Source organism: Aythya ferina (genome assembly GCF_964211825.1).
Source record: "Aythya ferina genome assembly, chromosome: 1".
Lineage (NCBI taxonomy): Eukaryota > Metazoa > Chordata > Aves > Anseriformes > Anatidae > Aythya > Aythya ferina.
Window position 1 is genome coordinate 39,760,442 of NC_140296.1, and position 23,216 is coordinate 39,783,657.

A 23,216-nucleotide genomic window follows, 5' to 3' on the forward strand; every position below is an offset into this window, starting at 1 on the left:
ATCTGCCCAGTGGCCAGATGAAAAACATCTTTTGGGTGATAAAATGAGTTGCATGCAAATGACAAGCAGGCTTGATGTGCCCTGAAAACATTCAGCTTGGAGTGACCTGTGATCATAAATTACTGGCATGCTGCATCAGATCCTAGACTTGTAATTTCATCAAGATCAACAAGATGCAATCTTGAAAACTGTTAGCATGATGTGAGGATGAATTGATGCCCTTGTCCTTCCAGACTGTTGGATCTGATGCTCAGGAGTCTGACTACTTTGTGTCTCTAAGTAGCAGCGTAGGGCCATTGTAAATAATTAAGTAGAAATTTGTTACCCTTTTGTCAAATGTATTTCTGATGTTTTTCTTCCTCAGCCTCCATTAAGAAATCCCTTGATTAAATTTTAAAGTCTTAAACAATTTGAAAGGCTGAGAGCACAGGACACAAACTACAGTCTGAATGTTTTGTGCAGGAAAGTCATATTCTCTTTGGGAGCAAAGAAAATAATGTCAAGTATTTAATACGCAATCCTATGATTCTCTTTCAAGACATGATGTTATAGATTTGATTACCACCTCAGTGGCTGGAACTTGTAGGTCATTTGTTTTCTCAACTATTTGCTTTTAGAGATTTAGAATTTCTCTTAAACGTACAAATGTATCTGTAAAATGTATAGCTGAAAATTTAATCCCATTCAGTTACATCAAGGGGGTACATATAGAATAGTTAATACAAATGTGGAATCTTCAAAATAAAACATTGTCATTCATAATTAAAAATCACAATTCCACCAATAAACATATTCTGAGTTTTCTGAAATGTATAAAATCTCATAAGAAAGAGACATGATATTTTACATATAAATGGAAGCTGAAAATGAATTATGCTTACCTTGATTTTTACATGTGGGCACATAATTTTTGACCATTCTTTTTTATTATATGCCTCTTTAAAAATATATACAGTTATAAAACTCATTATTATGTATGTCTTGAAGCAGACATACAATATTTATAGTGGCAAAAGTCATTTACTGTGCATTGAACAAAGAACAAAATCCACACACTAGGAAGGAAAAAAAAAACACAACATTGTTAGGGAGGAGCATATATTCCCCTAGTAGAGAGCTTAATTCTAGAGCAGAGGACATATCATTAATGATGACCTATTAATACTAGCAAAAGTATTGCTGTGCAGGCCTGACTGCTCTCACACAAATAGATATTAAGTGCTTTATTTTTTACTCTGATTTCCTTAACATTTGTACACTCAATTACAAATAGCCCCCATCCCTTAATGCTATATATCATTTTTCACCTTGCTGTAATGTAGCAGTAAAAAATAAAAATGTCCTAGTAGAGTACAACATTTAAAAAAACACCCCCATGCATGAGTGACAGCTCCTCACTCATCACACTACATTTACACTCCCTAACTAGAATACTGTGAAAAACAACAACTCCCTGTAACAGTTTTATTTCTCCCCCAGAAATATCTGACTACCTATTTAGAAGATTATAGTCATTAATGTACTCCTTAGACTTTATGTTTGAAATATAGATGCACTAATTATTTGCTTTGAAAATGATGACTTCTCCAGTTTACACATCAGACAAATCTAATTACATTTTACTAATTATATGCTCCCGCTTCAAAATTTTACAATGTCAGGTTCTCCCAGTCAAACTTTGTAAAACAACCTCTGGAAAACAAATCTTTCTGCCTTTCCTGTGACAACATTTCACTATCTCCCAAGCTTGTTCCATGCAGTCTCTCCAGCTGAGAAACAAGCACACACACACACACACATATATATATATATATACACATGTATATATCTATATCTATATCTATAGATATATGTATATATATGTATATATATACATGTGTATATATATATATACATGTGTATATATATATATATTATTTTTTTTTTTTCCCCCAAAACAAAGTTATGTAGGTTTCTAAGAAAATCTCAAGAAAACCTACATATGTACCACTAGGTATGTCTACATTTTCTGACTGAATGCACTGACTCCATAGACAGTATTTTCAATGTCTGGCAGGGAGCAAGTAAGACTCAAATACTGAACTTCAAAAAACATGTTTAGCAACTCTTAGTGGCTGCAGGCTGTATGAGTACCACAGAGAACTTTATAAACTTCAACCTGAAGAAACCTACAGGCACTACTGACTACATTACAGTGTCCAATGCATGCCCAATAGCACAGTAATAGAAAAACATCTTGTCAGAGTAGACATCCAATAGCAAATTCATTTTTTTTCTCATTTTTGTTCCTTCACTGCAAAATCTGCAAATCATCCGAGTTTCAAATGCTGAAATATATTAAAAAAAAAAATAATTTTAATCAATGTTATGGCATCTGAGGTCCACATTCTATGCTGGACTGCTGATCTTAATTTGCTAACCTTAGTTGAAGGCAGTGATTATTTTCAGCAGAGGAGAAGCGGGCCTGTATTACGTACTATTTCACTAGCTAGCAGCTACAGTTAAAAAACAAACAAACAAAAAACAATGGAGACATGTCTCTTGAACAGGTGATAAGAAAAAATATTTTTTTCTGAGCATTTGGTATGCTCTTTGTTTAGAACTTTTAACTCACAGTAATTTATATTTTAATGTTGAATGTACAAATAAACATTTCCCAGAATAAATTTTAAAATAATCTTCTTTGCTTCACCTTTGTACAATTTTAATGTACAAGTTAACTCTTCAAGTTGCTTTGCAATTTAAGCATCAGAATGGTCTATAAAGTATCCAGAAAAATTACAAGCAGATACTGTAACCCTAGTACAGCTCTGTAAATAAGACTAAGTTTGACTGTTTGTGGCCACAGATCTATACTACTGTCACATAACTGGGGTGTGGCTGAGCCAAGTTACAGATCAAGTAATTGCATTCTGTACTCTGAGTATCATCTGCTAATTTTCAGTGAATAAAGTACTAGTCTTCCTTTTCTTTCAAGACAGCTGTTTTGCTGAGTGCTTTGAAGTATGTTCCAGGATCCATTTCAGATGTGTCTGCAGCTTGCTTGTTTTGATTTGTTTGCATAAGTTCTATCATGGCTAATTGTTTCTTATTTAATATTGTTCCTTACTTTATTCAATCCATTTCAGTTATTTACCTACTTATAAAGGAAAGCCCTTAATATTTGCCAGTTATTAGCACACACATTAGTTTTATGAGTTCTATGCGAACTGTTCAAGGATGAGAATCACAGAAACACAGAACTGCTGAGCTTGGAAGGGACTTTAGTAGGTCATCTGTTCCAACCCACCTGCTCAAACAAGGACACCTAATATTGCTCAAGGCTGTGTACAGAAAGCTTCTGAAAATCTCAAAAGAGATTTTCAAACTCTACAGCCTCTCTGGGAAACCAGTGCTCAGTCACTCACACAGTAAAGAAGTATTTCCTTGTATTCAGATGGAACCTCCTGTGTTTCGTTTTGTGCCCATTGCCTCTTGTCCTTGCACTGGTTACCACTGAAAAGAGCCTGTTTTTGTCTACATTGCATCCCATCTTCATTGCAATCCTTCAAGTATTTATATACTTGAGATGTACTTTTTATACTTTATGATACTTTATGAGATCCCACCAGACCTTGTCTACTCTAGGCTGACAAGTCTCAGCCTCTCCTTATAGGAAAGATACTTCAATCCCTTAGTCATCTTTGTGGCCCTTCTTTGGACTATCTCCAGTATGTCCATGTCTCTCTTGTACTGGGGGCCCCAGAACTGGACACAATATTCCAGATGTGGCTTTACCAGTGATGATGAGTGGAAGCCACTCTTGACCTGCTGGCAACACAAATGCAGCCAAGAATACCATTAGCCTTCTTAGCAGCAAGGGCACATTGCTGGCTCATGTTCAACTCTGTGTTCAGGTCCTTTTCGGCCAAGATGCCTTCCAAATGGGTGGCTCCATAATATTTGTACACAGGGTTGTTCCTCCCCAGGTGTAGGATTTTGCAGTTACCCTTGTTGAACTTCATGGGGTTCCTGTCTACCCATTCCTCCAGCCTGTTCAGCTCCTTCTGGATACATGGCCTTCTGGCATATCAGCCACTCCTCTCAGCTTTGTGTCATCTATAGTCTTGCTGAGGGTGCACTCTGTCCATCTCCGTTAATGGAGATGTTAAACAGGACAGGACTCAATATTCACACCTATGGTACCCTGCTAATTACTGGCCTCCAACTAGATTTTGTACTACTGATTGCTACCCTCTAGCCCTTGTGATTCAGTAAGTTTTCAGTCCACTCCAGTTTAGTTTAATTGATAACTATTCAGCCTCTGTTGTCTAGTTACTCAAACTGAAGACTATTTGGGCAGAATGCTTTGTCCAGTACTCATTTAAGAAAAGAAAGGACAAAGCAATGGTGAGGAGAGTTGTTTGTTTGTTTGTTTGTTTGTTTGTTTCCTCAGCTTATATTGTTGTGGAATTTCCTGGATGGACTATATGATTCATCATCCTGAAGGGTGAACAAGAAATACAGCACATTTGCCTGTGAATGTACCAGCAGTTCCTTGTGATTACTGTTACCTTCATTGGTGGAACTATTCATTGAGAGTGGCAGTTTTTCAACGGGTTTCTCCCAGATGCACAACTTTAGCTGACACTGTGCTGTGAAAGCTTTTATGTTTGTATTTATTCCTTATATGAGGGTTATTTTCTCACACTGTGGTATAGAGATTCTCTGCTAATCAAGTGTTCATTCTGATGGCATTTCTTTGTATGAGAAAATACATTTACTTTACTCTTCCTGGCTGCCCACAACATTTGCAAGTGCATTATCATAAATCTCTTTATATATATGTAAATAATATTATAAATGAAGTCTTAACTCAATCTGAATTTAGTAATATTCATAAAAGGCATATTCATAAAAGGTATAAAAGGCAAGTAAACAGTGCTGGGTGTGTGGGGAGTCTACGCTCCACCAACACGCACACACCAACTCAGTCTTTGGGCCTTATGTATCCAGTTCTTCCCGAATCGAAGAAAAGCATTTCCATCTTGTTTTCAAGGCCAATAGGACCTGGGTCAAAAGGCACATCCAGGTCACCAGGGGGCGTAACAGCAAAAGCCTTCGATGGCAGTAACGGCAGAGGGGCCGATGGTGTAGCAGTCGTATCAGTAAATGAGCCTGCAGCTCCCTCACTGTATGGCAAACCACACGTTTCTGACTGTGGTCCCACATGGCTCTTTAAGGCCTCAGAGACTGCTCGCCAGGTGCCGAGCAACCTTGTCATTTTTAGTTGCAGAGTCCCACACCTTGACCTCAATTTGGTCCCATGTTACAGGCTCATAAACCGTCTGATTGTTAAGAAGGAGAATAAGCTGTATGGTTACCAGGACAGTCTTTGTTTCTAAGGACGTATGATTCCCCATAATGCGCAACTGCTTACCAGCGAGGGGCAGTTGTGTGCACGGGTCCGCTTCTCTCAGCTTGAGCTTCTTCCTAGCCCTGGTGCGCCTGTTTCCATCGCCTTTCTGTACGAGCTTCTTTGAGCAGTTTGCTGAGTCTGGCTGAACCTATCTACATGAGTCCTTTTCATCAGTCTTCATGTTCCTTTTCATTCCTTCTTTCTGCTTCTTTATTGATCACATAACTTCATCACATCGTGTTGCCCTTTTTTTTTTTTTTTTTTTTTTTTTTTTTTTTTTTTTTTTTTTTTTTTTTTATCTTCAGGGCAGGCTCTTATACCCTTCTCCCAAAGCAGTTCTTTTCAAAACAACTTTTCATTGGTCAAACAACTTTGCATATAACAACAACAGCAAACACCTAGAAACTTCCATGCCTTAACGTCTGGTGAACAAGCAACCCGATACTGCATGGAGTCTCCTGAATCACCCTTCTTTGTTCCCTCTAAACTCTTTTACATTCCTGATGGCCTCATCGTTAAGAGTCTGATCCCCCGAGATCACCAACCACGGGGCTTTCCGACCCCCATGGCCACACTCCCAAATCTCCCCCTTCTTTATTAATGTCAACCATCTTCTCGACACGAATTACCACTCCATATATAACAATAATATCTTATAAAAAAGGGGAAGAAAGTTCTATTGGGGAGACAACTGTCTGGTAGACTCTGAGGCAGGTTTCGTCTCAGTGCAATCTTAGACTATTTAGATCACTCCGTTGTATACATTTTTTTTTCTATTTATAATTATACCTTTGTTGTTGATCATAATAACCTTGCTGTTGATCATAATATTGTAAAAAAAAAAAAAAAAGTGTTTAGATTCTTGGCTTGGTTTAATCTCAGAATCACCCCATTGGTTTGTATAACCTACTTTGAAGTCCTGTTTCTTATCTCAATTGAAGAGCTTTTTTTTAATTATTATTATTATTTTTTTTCCTTTATAAAGCAAAACCAGAAAAGGATATTTTGAAAGGTAGAATGAAATAAGCTTGTAATATTATTTAGTAGGTGATTTAACATTTGAGCTTCTCTTATTTGCATATCAAAATGAGATATAAAAGCAGCTTGGAAGGAACTGCAAAGCAGTAACAAGAAGCTACATACCAAAACTCATGTATCAGACTAGGATAGACTGGTCTATTGTATATATCCATGTCAGTCTTGAACACACAGAGGAAAAGCCACGAAATATACAAACACCTGAGAATGAAGATCATTGTATCTGCAACTGCTTATTACTGAAATTCTTTCTACATGAAATTTTCTTCTCTGAGTTTTCAGTCCTTCTAGTTTCCTGTGCATTTTCATCTGTATTTTTTTTTTTTAACTTGCATTTCTAACTCAATTCTCAATTGAAAACTGTGTCTTCTCATCGGGAAATAACTGTCCCTTTCTACACATTGTTTGGAAATTTTGTTCTTTTGACAAATATACAGGCAACATTAGGCTGTAATGTTTTATTTCTAAACCAAAACAACATATGAAGCTGACTAATTTTCTATCATTAAAGAAGGAGCAAGTAAGTGGAACCAAAAACTCTGTACACAAATAACAAAATTTCACTTTCACCTAGGCATGTAGTCATATGAACCAGCTGGTATAAATTGACATTGTCTTTAATAGAGCTATACTACACCAGCTGAGCATCTGGCAACTATTTAGATGATAAAATATAAAAGATAAAATATATTTTGAAGATAAAATATATCCATTTGTTGTTTTGATATATGTATGTGCTTTCAGTGAAGCGAGGGTTATTTTAGTTGGAATGTCAGTCTGAAAATTATTAGTTAACGGATTAAAACTAATCTGAAAAGCAATGGTGATTACATACATATTTTGATTTTAGGAAGTCTATGCGTTTGCAGAACTGTGAGTAATTATACACTTGACTGGGTGAAATAGGATGAAATAAATCAATAATTTATTGTGACGATTTACTCATCGATTAAGTGTGCAAATCATCAGTACTCCTATGCACTGTGCCAAACAGTGAGATGAACTGAGATCATTAAAAAGTCTTATATACAACTCTTACTCTTACAATAGGTTGGCCACATGGCTGACTATAATTGAGATTCTTATAGCCCTTCATTTAGCTCAGCCTTAGTAACAGATTGTCCTTTTTGCTATGAAGTCAGAGAACTATTATCCATCCATTTGCTCAGAGATGCACTTCACTGTCCCATTCTCACACTTACTGTAGTCTTTCAAAGTCTGTTCTTTTTCTTTGTTAGATTTTAAAGTATTTTAATTGACAAAAAGAGTAACCTGCATTCTTTTAATTGCCAAGGAAAATGGTGAGGGTTTGGGGTTATGTCGCTGTCAGTGTATAATTCCTTTTTTTTTTTTTTTTTTTGAATACCCTGTTGTGTTTTACACTTCATTTTGAAGGTAACATTAAGTGCAGCTTAGAGCATTCGTTTTAAAGCAGGAGGTTGACACTTAGTGAAGAGACTATAGCTGGGAAACTTTGATAGAGCAATCAAGGGCCATCAACACTTAATGGCTCTACACCAGTGGATCAATGGGTTTGCTAGCAGCAGGGCCATTGACTTTGAACAACTCTCTGCCCAGAATCTGAAAGGGTGCATGTTCATGTCAGAGCTAGAAAATATGCAGCATATACTCAGAGAACTGAAAGGAGTTACAGGCTGTTTTAAAGGGGAAAGTTCTCTCTGCAAACGGGGAATTTTCCTCTCAGTAGCCAGGTAAGCAGTTTAATAAGGCCAGAGTGCTTTTTTTTTTTTTTCCCCTGAAAACACAACCTAAGTCTTGAATCCGCACTGCAGCTAAAGGAACAGGGATGCTTAGTTCTTGGATAGATTTGTGCTTTATTTTTAAAAAACTAATACTGTCAGTTTAAGAAATTGCATAGCTAAATCAGTGTTGTTTCCCTTTCTTGTGCATTGTCGCGAATCCTGCCATCATGAAATTGAACTACATTGAAATTAAGGCAAATTTTTGTAGGCAGCTGGGTCTCAAGGAGGCTGATACACTGATTTTACAGTGTTGGCAGCAGCACCATATGGCATTCCATTACAAAGAGAGGCTCTAACTTGATTTTATTCTAAAGAAGTTTGTCTTAGAAAGTTTCCTGGAACCTATGATCAGCCATTAAATGGTATTAGGAACTTGGAAATGTATTATATCCAGTGACTCAATACAAACCTGATGCAGTGCAAGTAAATAGCCTTGGACAAATCTGTCTATCAATACAGGAGTTCTGTTTTTATTTTTGTTTGTTTGCTTTTGTTTGTGTCTTATTTACCTGAAAAATACGATGTATAAAGGTTGTGCGGAGGTGCATGAATCTTCTTCTGGCTAGCAAAATGTAGTGATATGTCAGTTGCTTAGGTAACTGACTGTTTTATTTAAGAGCTGAAGAAATACGTATTAAATGGATTTGAGGATGAAATTCACTACTTTGTGCAAAATTGGATTTATGCAGGGAGGTAATGGGTAAAAGGAACACTAGATTCACATACAGAACAACGTGCTTAAGAAAAAAAGGTGGGTAATGGAATGTGGTTGTTAGAATGGGAATATTTCAGGGGGTAGATAAATTTTCAACAGTGATATTCCAAAGATATTTCACAGTGAAGTGCAGACATTGACATTAAAAAAAAAAAAAAAAAAAAAAAAAAAAAAGCTTGTATATAATAAAGGCAAACCCTACAGCCTGTTGGCACTGGTATCACATCAAAAAATCACAAGCTTTTTATTTAATCGTGTGTGATTTACGGAACAGCATTTGTAACACAGACTGCTCCATCACATCAAATCAATTGAAGTTAACTGACTAATGTTTCAGCTGTAAACTGTTGCTAACAAAGGAAAAGATGGTAGAAGTTACGAAGCACCTTTTATAAGCTTTAAATAACTTTTATTTCCATTTACTACAGTGAGAACAGAGGGACATGTTTCACATCATTCACAAAAACATGGGGTCCTTCTAGGATTTTTTCAGGTCACATGTAATTACTCCCACTGCTGAGTCCAGATTTGCCACAATTGTAAACAAATGTTTAGCAGTCTCTTAGGTGCCAATCTGAATAGATGATGTTAGACATATGAAATCAAGCATGTTCTCAAATGGATGGTGATTTTTTTTTTTTAATATGAGTATTTATGAAAAATTATTTAAAAGACAACTTTTTTTCGTTAAAATTGAGACAAAAATAGCTCAGAATAAGCAGTTAGTAATTAATTCATTTAAAAATATTTTATTCTCTAATGTTACCTGAATAATTAAACAATAACAAGAAGAAAATAGCCAAATGATGATTTAATTTAATGAGTTAATCTCTTTTTTGTCCTCTTTTTTTTTTTTTTTCCCCCTCCCTCCAGTGAAAATCCAGAGGGACAAGCAGTTTGTTGGGTCAGCTTTAACAAATGGATGTGCAGTTCCTGTTACCAGGGCTACAAATTATGGCCATCTTCTCTCAAAATCATAGAAACAAGACTACAACAAACATAAATTACCTATAATTTTCTTATTCCGATAATTCAAATTCATATTTCCATTGCTGGGGATGAGGAAAGGAAAGTATGATTCATATTGCATTGAAAACCTAATATGGCCTAAGATTACCTCTACTTTGAATGAAAGGTACCTGTTACTGTAAGTGTGGAAAGCTAAAATAAAATCTTCAGTTAGATTAGAAGATGTATCTTTGCACCTATTTGGCAGGAAATGTGTCACTCTTCAGAATTTTACAGTCTTTGCAAATTTCCTAGTTTGTTATTAGTGCATTAAAAACAATCTATTTTTCAATCAAGTGTAAGTATTGCAGGTCTCAAAATAAATAAATAAATAAATAAATAATGTGAGCAAAATCTAAATAATTCTTCTACAGCTCTTTGCTGACTTCCTGGCAGTGAGGTAAAAATTACTTTAAACATGAACCAAATTAGGTTCTCCTTTAAAGGCCTGTATTCATTCCATGGCGCTCCAAGAGCCATCTGTCCTTAGAATCACAGAATCATTTAAGTTGTAAAAGACCTTCAGGATCATCAAGGCCAACAACCAACTGGTCCAATCACATGTCCTGCAATGCCATGTCTACATGTCTCTTAAATACCTCCAGGGATGGGGACTCTACTACTTTGAAGAAGAGGTAAACAAGGTATAAAAGGTACTTTCTACAACAATTACACAACCCTGATGCAACTTAGTGCCAGTACTGAAAGAAACTGGGAATATATCCTCATTTTACTGTTCAAGAAAATAGAAATCTGCATTCTTCAGAGCTTCACTATAGCCACTAAAAGTTTTTCACTGCCATGCTGCATCCTTCTGTGTTTCAAGGCATGAGTCATTGGCTATTTCCCCTTACAAAGAGTTAATGAATGTCTATAGAATTTGCACAATATTTTTCTTCTTAAATAGCTTGAATAAAGAAGATGTACTGAGGCTAGGATTCATCTGATCCAATAGATGATCTTTAAAATCTAGACATCTTTAAAATCAGATCTTTAAAATCTAGACATCTACGTCTGGAAGTGTTGGTGGACTATAGGATGAATCCTTGGGCAGAAATCATATCACCTGTAGTCATATGAATCACAGCCAACATTTTTCTTTTTCTTTCTGTTGACTGTGAGGGGAGTCAGGAGTGACCAACTGAAAGCAAGTATTTAAGTTGTTAAGTGATGGATGGAATCAATTGGATGGAATCAAGACATCACAGTATGTAGCTGATACTCAACCAGTGGAAATATGCTGGTCTTTCATCAGGCCCAGAATTAAAACACTACCTTTCATTATCCTGTATAATAATTTTCAGAATCAGTCTGGCTCAAGTATTTTAAATGGTACAGGGTTAATTTTAAATGCAGTATGTGAATATAAAATATTTCATTAAGGTATATCACTAACAACAAAGGAGCAAAACCAGTAAGTTCAGAGTAGATTATACATAAAAGTAAATTTTTATGCATTAAGTAAAAGTATTTGCTGGTATATACATTAATAAATACTAAAAATAATAAATAATAAAATAATAAGATTGAAATCAAATTGTTTGAAACACAGAGTTTTGATGTCTCAGAGTGAATGTTTTTAAACTCTTATTTTTCACTGGTAATTTCAAAGGTTTATATTTCTATTTAAGTTTAGAATTGTCTCTTTAATCTTCAGTGAAATACTAGAATATGCCAAGAATCAATCAATCAAATAAATGAACCAACTTTTAAATGTCCTAAATAGTACTTTTCTATTAGTATTCTACTGTTTCTTTGTCAGACAGATCAAATTACTTATTTAAAATGAATTTGAATAAAATTATTTTTACTCTGTTAAAATAAATAACATTAATCAAATAATAAATGTGAAAAATTGTGATTTATTTTCAAGAATGAAACAGTGTTTAGGGCACTAAGCACTGAACGGTATTGAGTACACTAAACAAGAAGAGATGTATTTCAGTGGTCATTAATTTTTGTGTATGTGTGTGTTATGGTGCTTAATATGATATTACAAATAGTATATCCCTTCCACATGCTCACAGGAAGCAAGACTAAGGAAGTATTTGCAACTGCATGTCCTCAGCCTGTTTTGAAATTTATTAAATGTATATTAATACATGCAAAAATGTCCTAACTACTTTTCCAGTAAGACAGGGTGTTTAGGAATAGTAAATACAGCAATTTCATTCCACAAATAACTTCCCACAATTTTTTATTTGCCAAACCATGTCTTTTAATTAAAGAATTTTCCATCATAAGTAAATTAAAAATAAAAGGTGTTGTGAGATCAATCCTTTCAGCTCCTGAATGCTGATGAAAAGAAATGCAATAAGCTTAAGTGTAAGAACCCTGTTTTGCAAGGTTCACTATAATCAATGAAAAGCTTTCTCATTGATTTCCATACAGCCCAGATTTTTCCTGACACCATTTGCTAAGTACTTGTGCTAATAGGCTTTTACATAGCAGGGGGGATGTGTACTGTCATCAAGAGAATAAGGAAATCTACAATTGTGTCACCAAAGAGAGCATAGGTGAGTGGCAAGTAGCCTGGAGTACAGTTAAAGCTGCACAAGGCCCAGACACAGATGCTTTATGTGCGTCTATGAATGCAAAAAGATGCAATAAAGTAATGTTTAGATTTTCATTTTCTCTCACTGACGACCACCATTTAACAATGCTTGCTGTATATGTTTAATCCTTTGGGCAGGAGCAGTCATGAGGTATTGTTGCACTGTGACAGGTGTGTTCACAACCTATTATACAGCTTCTCAATGCTGCATACCTTGTATTGGTTACAGCTTTACAGGAGATACTCAGTACTGTTTGTGTACATTTTTTTTTTATCATGTACTATAAAGCATCATCTTGAATAGCCTTGCTCATGGCTTTGTTATTCCCCCATAACCCTGAGGTGTACAAGGTAGAACCTTTAAATTCTTTTGTTTTCCTAGCTTGCAGCACTCACTTGGAGAATAAATGTAAGCATAACTAGCTCTAGTTTCAACTGTGCTACATTTCAAATTACTACAACTATTATCTGTTTTGTTTAAAGCAGTTTATGTTCTCTTCTGTGGGAAATAAAAAATTTTCTATACTGGGATAAAGAAGAAGACTCTATTAATTACTCATATTCATTTTCCATAAGCTTTGGTTTGCCCAGTGGAAGGCCAACAAAAGAAATTGGTACTTATTTTTAACTTCTATTAGCCATAGCATGGACAACCTTTAGAAGTCCTGCTTAAGGTAGGAACAAATCTTTTAGACTGTCTTATGGAGAGATATGAAACTTGAGTTACAAATAAAACTTCATGTATTTCACCAAAGCCTTCAGAATCAAAGTCTGCTTACAGTTACACATGCATCTATACAAATATTTCACTTCTTGAAGTTCTGGCAGGTTTACATTCCTAATTTAATCTCTTTGATGATACAGAGATCACTGAGTTGTGACTCTTTCTCTGGATTCATCTTCACAGCTATATTATGCTAATTGAATTCTGGTGGAGGGTCTGATGCAATGTTGGGCATGCCTTGAAGTAGAAGTCTAGGTGGAGCTGATCAAGGCTATTTCAGTAAACTAGTAACTACCCTGCTGGTAGGGAGCTTTGGCAGAGAATGACAACTCTGTGCCACACAATAAAAATGTGAAAAAAAAAGTAATCTTTGTTTGAAATGTCATTTAAACATAATTTTTCTAATCAGCTACTAGACTATTCAAACTGAAATGATTAAGTAACAGAAATAACTGCTGTAACTCAATAAATTTATAAATCTACATCCAACTTGGATCTTTGGTGTAAGCATTATTATTTGATGGTTATCAAATTACACCATCAGTTGTATTGTTGTTTGTTTTCTAAAGGAGAAACAAACGGCTATGATAGCTTTTCTATTTATTCAAATTCAATGATGTATAATCTGTGTGTTGGTGATGGCAGGTCCTAAGATTAGCTAAGTAAAAGCAAATGTCTGAACAAAAAACTCACTTAGCATTTGTATAAGCACAAGAGCCTTCTTTAGTATGTTTGTGTCAGATTGTACGAGGCCCAGTTAAGTCCTGACCCTACAAGGAACAGTGTGATGTATACGAACCCTGACACATGACAAAAGTGTAAGAGTTCCATGCTCCATATGAAGGTATGTGGACTTTATTTGCTGCTGTCCTCTCTATGCAATTGTGGTTAAAGCTTGTACAGTCTATGGATATACACAAATCTTGAATATTCCTTTCTTTAAAACAATACCTACAACATGTCTTCATGTGTTTACTATCATGTAGTTCTTTATCATTTGTACTTATCATTATCCAGCAAAAAGTAGAACCAGAACAAAAATGATTGAATACCACAAAATATGTGTACTTATAGACAAAGATTTTCAGTGTAAAACAGGATAAAACAATGTAAAAACATTGTAAAATCCAATGATTCAAAATACTTAACATACAAGAACTGTTTTATTCAATCGAGTTTGTTACCTTTACAAGAATATTCTGAATTGTGATACACAGCTATTAGTATTTAAATATTTTTAAAGGTTAAGGAGAAGAATATCTAAGGCAACAGAGCTCCATGAACTGTGGTGTACATGAGATAGATTTTTTCTTTTGATTGGAGTAAGTATCTACAAGACATTCATTTTCTTAACTTCTTTAATAATAATTCTGATCTTATTTCATGGGATAAAAACCTTACAAATATATATATATAAATATAAAATAATTAAGAATACCTGCTAAATTTCACATACGAGTAGAAATAAAAGTATTATTTTCAAATGAATATTTAGTTTATTGAATATCTAGTAATCAGCTTTATAACACGCATACAGATTTTAAAAAACTGAAGAAATCAAAGAACATCAAAGTTATTTCAGAGTATCACTTTAGAGAATGACATTCTGAATCAGTAATTGCCAGATAATGCATGTTAATAAGAACCTTTGAAACCTGTACTTCCCCCCTACTCATTTACAGAGTGTCTGGAGAAAGAAAAAAAAAGAAAAAAAGGATAACTGGATGTTATGAGACTTTGACTTTTGTCAAGTAGGTGGTCATTTCTGTCTTTTTGGAGCTATCTAATGCTGAAGAAATATAAAAGAAAGACAGGTATCTGAAGCTGACATAGGCAAAATTTGAAAGTATTCATGAAAACACCATCCTAACCAAACTGCAAGTGTAATTATCAGGCAATTAACACTGAAAGTCTGTTTAATTAGGGTTAATCATATAAAAGGAAATATTGAATAGTTCTGTTTATGCAATCATTATATTTAACATTTTGGTACAGCTACAACTCAAAGTCTACATATAAGTACAGTTTCAGTGTTGCTTCATTTTCTATAAAGATTAAAAATTGTTCTGCTAGTTAATTCTTAGTGACAAGATGAGAAGGGTTTGTTATTAATAACATTCTAGATACAGGATTTATGGGAAGAAATTGCTACATGCAACAAGGATTATACTCAAAACTTAGTAAATGGCTGATACCTAAAGTGTCCTAATGAAAAATAAAAATAATAAAAAAAAGCTTTTTATCTCATAATCACACCCCTAGCATGTTATATAAAACTTTAGACACCATAGTCTATGCATATATCTGTTTCTTAGAAGATGAAAAATCCTTACGTTTTTTATCCAATATGTATTTAATACATATTTAAAAAAGTAAATGAACATAATACCAAATATGTGTTTGTTTTAGAAAATATACATAATATACCCATTCTTTATACAAACTCTCTCAAGGCTGTGATACTGCATGCTATTTCATTGTCAATGTGTGACTCTTTAGAACATCAACAACTGGTATGTAAAGGTCTGCTGGAGTCATGCACTTTTTAACCATTCTACTGTTTCTGACATAAAGGTGAGCAAATATTGAGTGACCATTTTCAAAGCCTGTGGTAGCCAGTTGTATACTTGTTACGTAAGGGGAATATTCATAAAATTTTCTACTTACAAAGGTAAAGTAGCAAAAGTATAGTTTTTGCTTTGGGTTGTATGCCTGTATTTTGAAATTCTATGAAAAACTGTACAAAGGCTTGAAAAAGAGCATGTGGAATGTAAGTAAGTAAATGCAGGGTTTCTCTATGCACACTAACTGCAGCTGTCACTTCAGGGCAAGTGGTGAAAAGGCTTGTGAAAGAACTGGACAGAGTTAGGACTTTGCAGATGGAGACAAGGACTTTTCCTCTGCTGAAGAGCTATATTATCCACTAGCATAAAGGAAAAGAGATGATGCTGTGAGATATTCTCATTAGCCTGCTCTACTCAGCAGGTGTGCTGCTGCCAGCTGTGCCAGCTGCAGCATAGCAGTGGCCCTCAGAGTCAAGACAAAGTACAGTCAAGGTGCAGCAAAGCATAATTACTTTTGTGTAATAGGAACACAATCTTTCAGATAATCATCAGTTTAAGTTTACAGTATATAAACATTTTGAATGTTTTTACTGCCATACAATACCCAAAAATAACTACAACAAAAAACAAACCAAAACAACATCAGTAGTAGCTGGAAACAAGGATTTGATAGGAGTAAGTAGTCTTAAAGTATCAGGAAAATTATTCTGGATAATTAGTAGCAAAAGACGGCATAGAGTGTCACTAGCTGTCAAAGACACAGAAATTGTAATTCAGAAGTTTTTGTAGTGCCAAAAACTTCAGCTGAAGAAATGGAAGTGCAAATGATCTAAAATCACATTTTCAAGAACTGGAAAGTGAATCTTCTTAGTGGCTTATTGCTATACATGTTGTTTCATCCATCACTTTACATTATTCCTCATTTCAAGGTGTTAGTGTCAAAAATTGCCTTTTACTCATGCATCCTTTCTGTAGGTAAGAAAGCTGATTAACTTACTTAGTAGGTAATTACCTAGACAAGAATTAAGAATTAGACTGTCCCTGGATTTTTTGCATATACTCAAAAGGAAAAAACAAAAACAAAACAAAACCAAAACAAAACAAAACCCCTACTCCAGATCTCTTGCTTAAAGTCAGTAGTTCAGTTCAAAGTTCATGATAAGACCCTTATGCCTTCATGAGTAAAAATGCTTTATTGAGTTATTATCAAGAAAGGTGGTTTCCCACACTTGATTTACTGTGAAACAAATGAATAAATTAAAACTGATAGTTCTGTTCCAATTGCTCTAATTTGTGTTGATAAATTGGAAATTATGAGAAATTTCTTCTCAGAAAGAGGAGTCAGGCATTGGAACAGATTACCCAGGGAGGTGGTGGAGTCACCGTCCCTGAGGGTGTTTAAGGAAAGGTTAGATGTGGTGCTTAGGGACATGGTTTAGTGGTAGGCAGGCAGTTGCATCAGATGATCTTGGAGGTCCTTTCCAACCTTAAGGATTCTATGATTCTGTGATAAGCTCTAAGCCATTTGATTCTTCAAAGGGATTTTTTCTTGATTCTCCTGTTAAAATCACAAGTATTTTCCATGGACTGTTGTGGTTTAACCTGGCCGGCAGCTAAACACCACACAGCTGTTCACTCACTCTCCCCCCTCCCTCTCTGACATGGGGGAGAGAAACAGGAAAGTGAAGCCTGTGAGTTGAGATAAAGACAGTTTATGAAGATAGAAAAATAATAATCACAATAATAATAATAATAATGATGATACTACTACTACTACTGATAATGTGTACGAAACAAGTGATGCACAATGCAATTGCTCACCACCCGCTGACTGATGCACAGCCTAACCCCGAGTAGTCCAGCCGTCCTCCCCTTGGCTAGCCACCCCTATATATTGTTTAGCATGACGTCAGATGGTATGGTATACCCCTTTGGCTAGTTTGGGTCAGCTGTTCTGGGTTTGTCCCCTCCCAGCTCTTGCTGCACCCCTAGCCTGCCCACTGGCAGGACAGAGTGAGAAGCTGAAATGTCCTTGGCTTGGTATAAGCATTGCTCTGCAACAATTAAAACATCAGCATGTTATCAGCACTCTTCTCATCCTAAGCCAAAACATAGCACCCTACCACCTACTAGGAGGAAAATTAACTCTGTCCTTACTGAAACCAGAACAATACAACCTGAACATTAACATGCTTCGCCCATTACCATGTTCTTAAAACAACAGATACAAGACTTTTGCAGATAGATATTGCTTCTGTTTCACATGCTTAAAGCATGTTGCAGCAGGGAATTCAGGATTCACTGGGCAAGAAAGAGATGGACAAAGTAAAAGATTAATCAGCTTATTATATTAAACAGCTGTTAACAGTTAAAGTACAGAAACAGCCTTGTGAACAGGAAACAGAACTCTTCTTTCTTAGATGAATCCCCAAATACCAGACTATAGAGTTTTCTCAGATACATTATGTATCAATGTATGATCGACATGGTTGATAACACATCAATATTGTAGTTGTTCCTGAGCAGTGCTTGCACAGCATCAAGGCCTCCTCTGTTTCTGACACTTAACCAGCTGCAAGTAGGTTAGGAACAGGCAAGGCAAGAGACTGTGAGGGGACACAGTCAGGACTGTTGAACCCAAGTGACCAAAGTGATATTCCACACCATATGAAGTCATGTTTAGCAATAAAACTGGGGCTTATTCTTTCCAAGGCAGCTGTTGCTTGGGGACTGACTGGGTATCACCCTGCTGGTAGAAGGTGGTGAATGATTGTTTTTGCACTCCTTCTCCCCTGCCACCTTTTCCTGCCTCCCTCCCCTCCTTCTTCCCTTCCCTCTCTCTGCCTTCCCCTCCCTCTTCCCCTTTTCTCGCTCTCCCTCACCCTTTTCCTCTCCCTCTTCCATCTCTCCCATTTTCTCTCTCACTCTCCATCCTTCTTTCTATCCTTCCCCTTAATTTCCTTGCTGTGTGTTGTACTTTCTCTTATCCATTTTTCATTCTCCTTTTCTCTCCAATTATTGAACTGTTTTGATTTCAACCCACGATTTTATTTGTTTTTTTGGTAATTTCTCTCCCCCATCCTGCTGAGAGAAGACTGAGCAAGTGACTGGGTGATGTCTTAGTTGCTGGCCAGGGCCAACCCACCACTTTATTTATAATTTTGATTTATAATATTTAGCTTTATTTACTGGTTAGATCAGTTACTTTATTTACTGGTTATATTTTCTTGCCATGCAGAGTATAAATGGGAATGCATGGTAATAAGTCTTAGTGAGCCACATTCCAAGAAATTAGGTGCTGACATATCTAAAGTTTGTGTCTCTGAATCACAAAATCTGAATTTTCTATGGGATAAGAAACTCAGGTACAGGTGTTACTAGAAGTTTGCAGGTTGTAAATAGTATTTCAGAGAACATACAGATTTTAAGGACTGGTGGTCTGATGAGTAGGTGAAATTAGCGGTCTCAATATCTAAATCTGGAGGGTATGAGGTATGAGGTACTTTGTGCACAATGATTACAATGAAAGACAATCAGATACAGAAGTTATATTGATTTTTGTAGGCAAGATTGTAGTTCCTATGGAACTTATTAGGATGTGTCTTGTTTACTTTGTTACTGCTGATTCTGTATCGAATAATCAGAGTAAAGAATCAGACTGACTTCGATGAGACTTGGATCAGGTCCTGAAAGACTGAACAGGAAAGTTCCTTTTACTGAAAATACACGATGAATCCTTCCTCCTAACTTCATTAGTTATTCTTTACACCATACCTACTTCTTTCACAAAGATTGTCCTTGAAACATGATTAAAACAAAGAGAAAACATTAAGCAAATAACACCTTCACTCTTGGCATTGAAAAATGCTACTTTGTAAAGGAAAAAATTACACGAAAGAGAATGGAACTGACTTTCATACTGTGTAAGTTTTTGTTTTCACAAATACATAAATAAAACGTTCAGTTTAATGGATTTTTTTTTTTTTAATGCAATGTGATCCACATTTTATATGTAAAGTAACAATTTTTATTCACACACAGTTACCTAATTTGTGGTAGGGAATAGAAACAAAACACTGTTGTTTTGTTTTGTTTTGTTTTACCCCTTAAATTTCATTGCCAGAATAGTGTGGGCATAGCTTTATGCTATCAGCTGTCTTTGCTAGCATCTTCAAGAGAGGAGTATAGTGAAGAAACAACCAATTAAAACAATGAGTGTTCAATCCTCATCTTGATCTGTTCTCTTCTATTGCACTGAGACAGTTACCTGTAATTCTGCCATGGTGGAAGGAAGGTTGCTATTGATGGGTTGTATTGCAATCTGTCTCAGATGATGGTCTCTCCAGCAGGAACTGTTGGAAATATAAATGATTCATTTAGTTTTGAAGGATATATATGTAATGGATTTTGAGGTCAGGCTCAATTATTAGGACACAAGTTTGGGACATCCATCTGCCACCACACATTTTTGTGTAATTTCTGGGTATGCTGGGTAGTCCAAATTCTAAGAAGTATTCAGGTACATAACTACCATAAAAATCAGTAGAAATCATATACCTGAGTGTTATGTTAGATGATCTAGGTCTCAGACCCTTCAGCTTAGATATTATTTATATTCCATAATTTAATTCTGCCTTTGGAAATCAAATGGATGAAAGAGCATTTCTTTACTCCACAAAGAAAGTTCTAAGTGCCTTGCACTCAGTAATAGGTTCCATTTAGCTTTCTGTTGATTGTAGAGTAGGTAAGTAACAGACACCATATTAAATGCACTACTTTACCATGAAATATATTAAATAATTAAGGTAATTCACATATTTAAAGTACTTTTTAACACAGCGTTAACAAGCATTTTTAGTAGAAGGAAAAGCAGTATGAAACATAATCAGTGATAAAGCACAAGAAATTTGTTTTTCATCATCTTGTCAAGATTGACAGTTAAACTTTTTAAGCTAAAATTCTAAACACTGTTGAGGAATTCTTTACTTTTGGGGCCTCTTGGGACTTAGTTAAACAGTTGTCAGTCAGTATGCTATATGGACCATTTATGTGTGAGAACAACCTAGGTCTTGTAAGAAAAGTTGATCTTCTCCCTGGCTTGTACTGTCTTCATGACTATCTGGAGATGCCTAGGACTTTTTTACCCTTGGAGATATCTAAATTAACTTCTCCAACTTAAAAGGTACAAAAGCTCATGAGAACACTGTGTCTTTCTGCCTTCACTATAAATACCACAGAGATGTCTTAAAACCTCTGCCAAAGATGTAAAGCATTATTTGTTTTATAAAAATCTTTTATATTTCGAGACAGTAAAACTACAACATACTGTTCATATACAATTTTATTGTGTAGTCAACCCAACGAATATCACACACTGTAAAAGGCTCAGAGTGGTTTCAAATCTAATGGGAGCCATAAGTTTTGATCCATATTTACTGAAGTCTCAGAGTTGTTAAAAAAGATTTTGCTGCCTGTATAACTGTCTAGGTCATTCTTAGTCCTTTTCTAGATGTAAATGTGACAGCAAAAAAGTCATTATCCATTATCCATTATTGGAATATACTGTCGCCTCCCTAGATCTTCCAGATAAACTTTTTTTTTTTTTTTTTTTAAATTAAATTAAGTGAATCAATAAAAGTTAGTAGGCACAGATACTAAACTTTTCTCAGTTGAATGCTCATATAACTGGTTATGATTTGTTTTTGCATTCTGAATTCTGCAATTACTTCTGAACAGTGGTCTATACCAGATTCTGGATTGAAAGCAGAAGCAGACTGGAATCTCTTTTTTAATCCTAAACTCAGTTGCCTAAGACCTAGAGAGGATTGAATGACCACGTATACGCTGATACTTACTATTATTCTCTGTCTCCACCAGACTCACAAAATGAGATCATTTGGTTTGCTTTTATAACTCTAATGCATCCTCAAATTCCTTCTGCAAGGCATATGATCCTATGATCCTAGAATTTATGCATCTAAAGCTTTACAGTACCAAATTTGAAAATACATCTTTTGTTTTATCCGTCTAGATGCATTTGTAGACCAAGAACATTCTTTCTTTTCTTGTTTATAAAAGCTTTTCTTATTTTTCTCTTCCTCATACATCTTTCTCGTATGCATATTTAGTGATAATAAGAACACCATAGGAATAGAACTTTACAGTTTATGTTTCATAACTTGTATTTTAGTGTTAATTCTGCTTCTGATGTATTGGTAATGCACCTTTGTCTCATTTTAAGTAACTAAATGTTATTTTGTTACTTTACTGAATGTTGCTTTAGTGTGATAGTCTACCTATATTCTAGTTTCCACTGCTTCACTAAATGATTCATCTATGCTAGAAGTGCCGCAGTTGTCCTGATTTCTTCATAGTACTCACTGCAGATGTTTGCAAACAGATCCAACTAATAGCTTTTTTCCCCCTCCCTTTACTGTGTTCATCATCTTCACCTCTACTCATTTTCATAAAACTGGTGTAGTATTGGTGTTCTTGAGCTCTGAACTGTGCATTCAGTTGATTCTGAGTACCTTTTCTTATATTAAATTAGAATTTTCGTTTTCGTTAGGGTATTTATATACTTTATACCTTTCATTATTGATGATAATTTAATTTACTTGATAATTTCCTACTTACTTTTTAAGTGTTAATTTACTACTCTCAGGCCTTTTTCCTGTACTTGGTCAGTTCTTCCTACTCAGAGATAAACTACTTCATATATTTCTTGAGTTATGACATTCATAATTTTTTGTCACACATTTTATTTGAAATTTCACTACTTGAAAGCCACTCTCCCACTTACTTAACTATATGCATAATACCATGTTCCTAAAATTTCTCTCCAGCTTTTTAAAGTAGCCCTTCTCTGATTTAATGGGAAAGAAAAAAAAAAAAAAGTAAAAAAAAAGTAAAAAAAAAAAAAAGTAAAAAAAAAGTCATCTAATGCAGTGGAACTGGTGATTGTAGGACAAAAGGTTGTTTTCTTTGTGTTCTGCACTTGTGATTGTTGCTGGCTGAACCACTGATTCACCACTGAGTGAATCACTGCACTGATTTACCTGTGTATCTTCTACCTTTTCAGGGATTTAACAGCAAAGATGCAGTTTTTAACCACTCATTTCTGTGCTTCACTCTACATGACAGTTGGAAATTTATTGACAGGTAAATAAATTTACCTTCTGTTTTTACTATATCTCCTCACCCCCCAAGAAAAATATTTAAAGGAACAGTTTCCAATGCTACACGTGACCAGTAGCTCTTAGAAAATTGATTTTTGAATTGATTGTAATCTAGATTTTTGCAGGATAGGAATAATTGGAGAGAAACTCCATGATTAACATATTCACTGAAACACAAAATTCTTTTCTTATTCAGGATAAAGGTAGTGACATGCATTGCTGAATGTATGTTTCACCAAAAGTAGCAATAATCTACATATTCCTTCTTAATTAT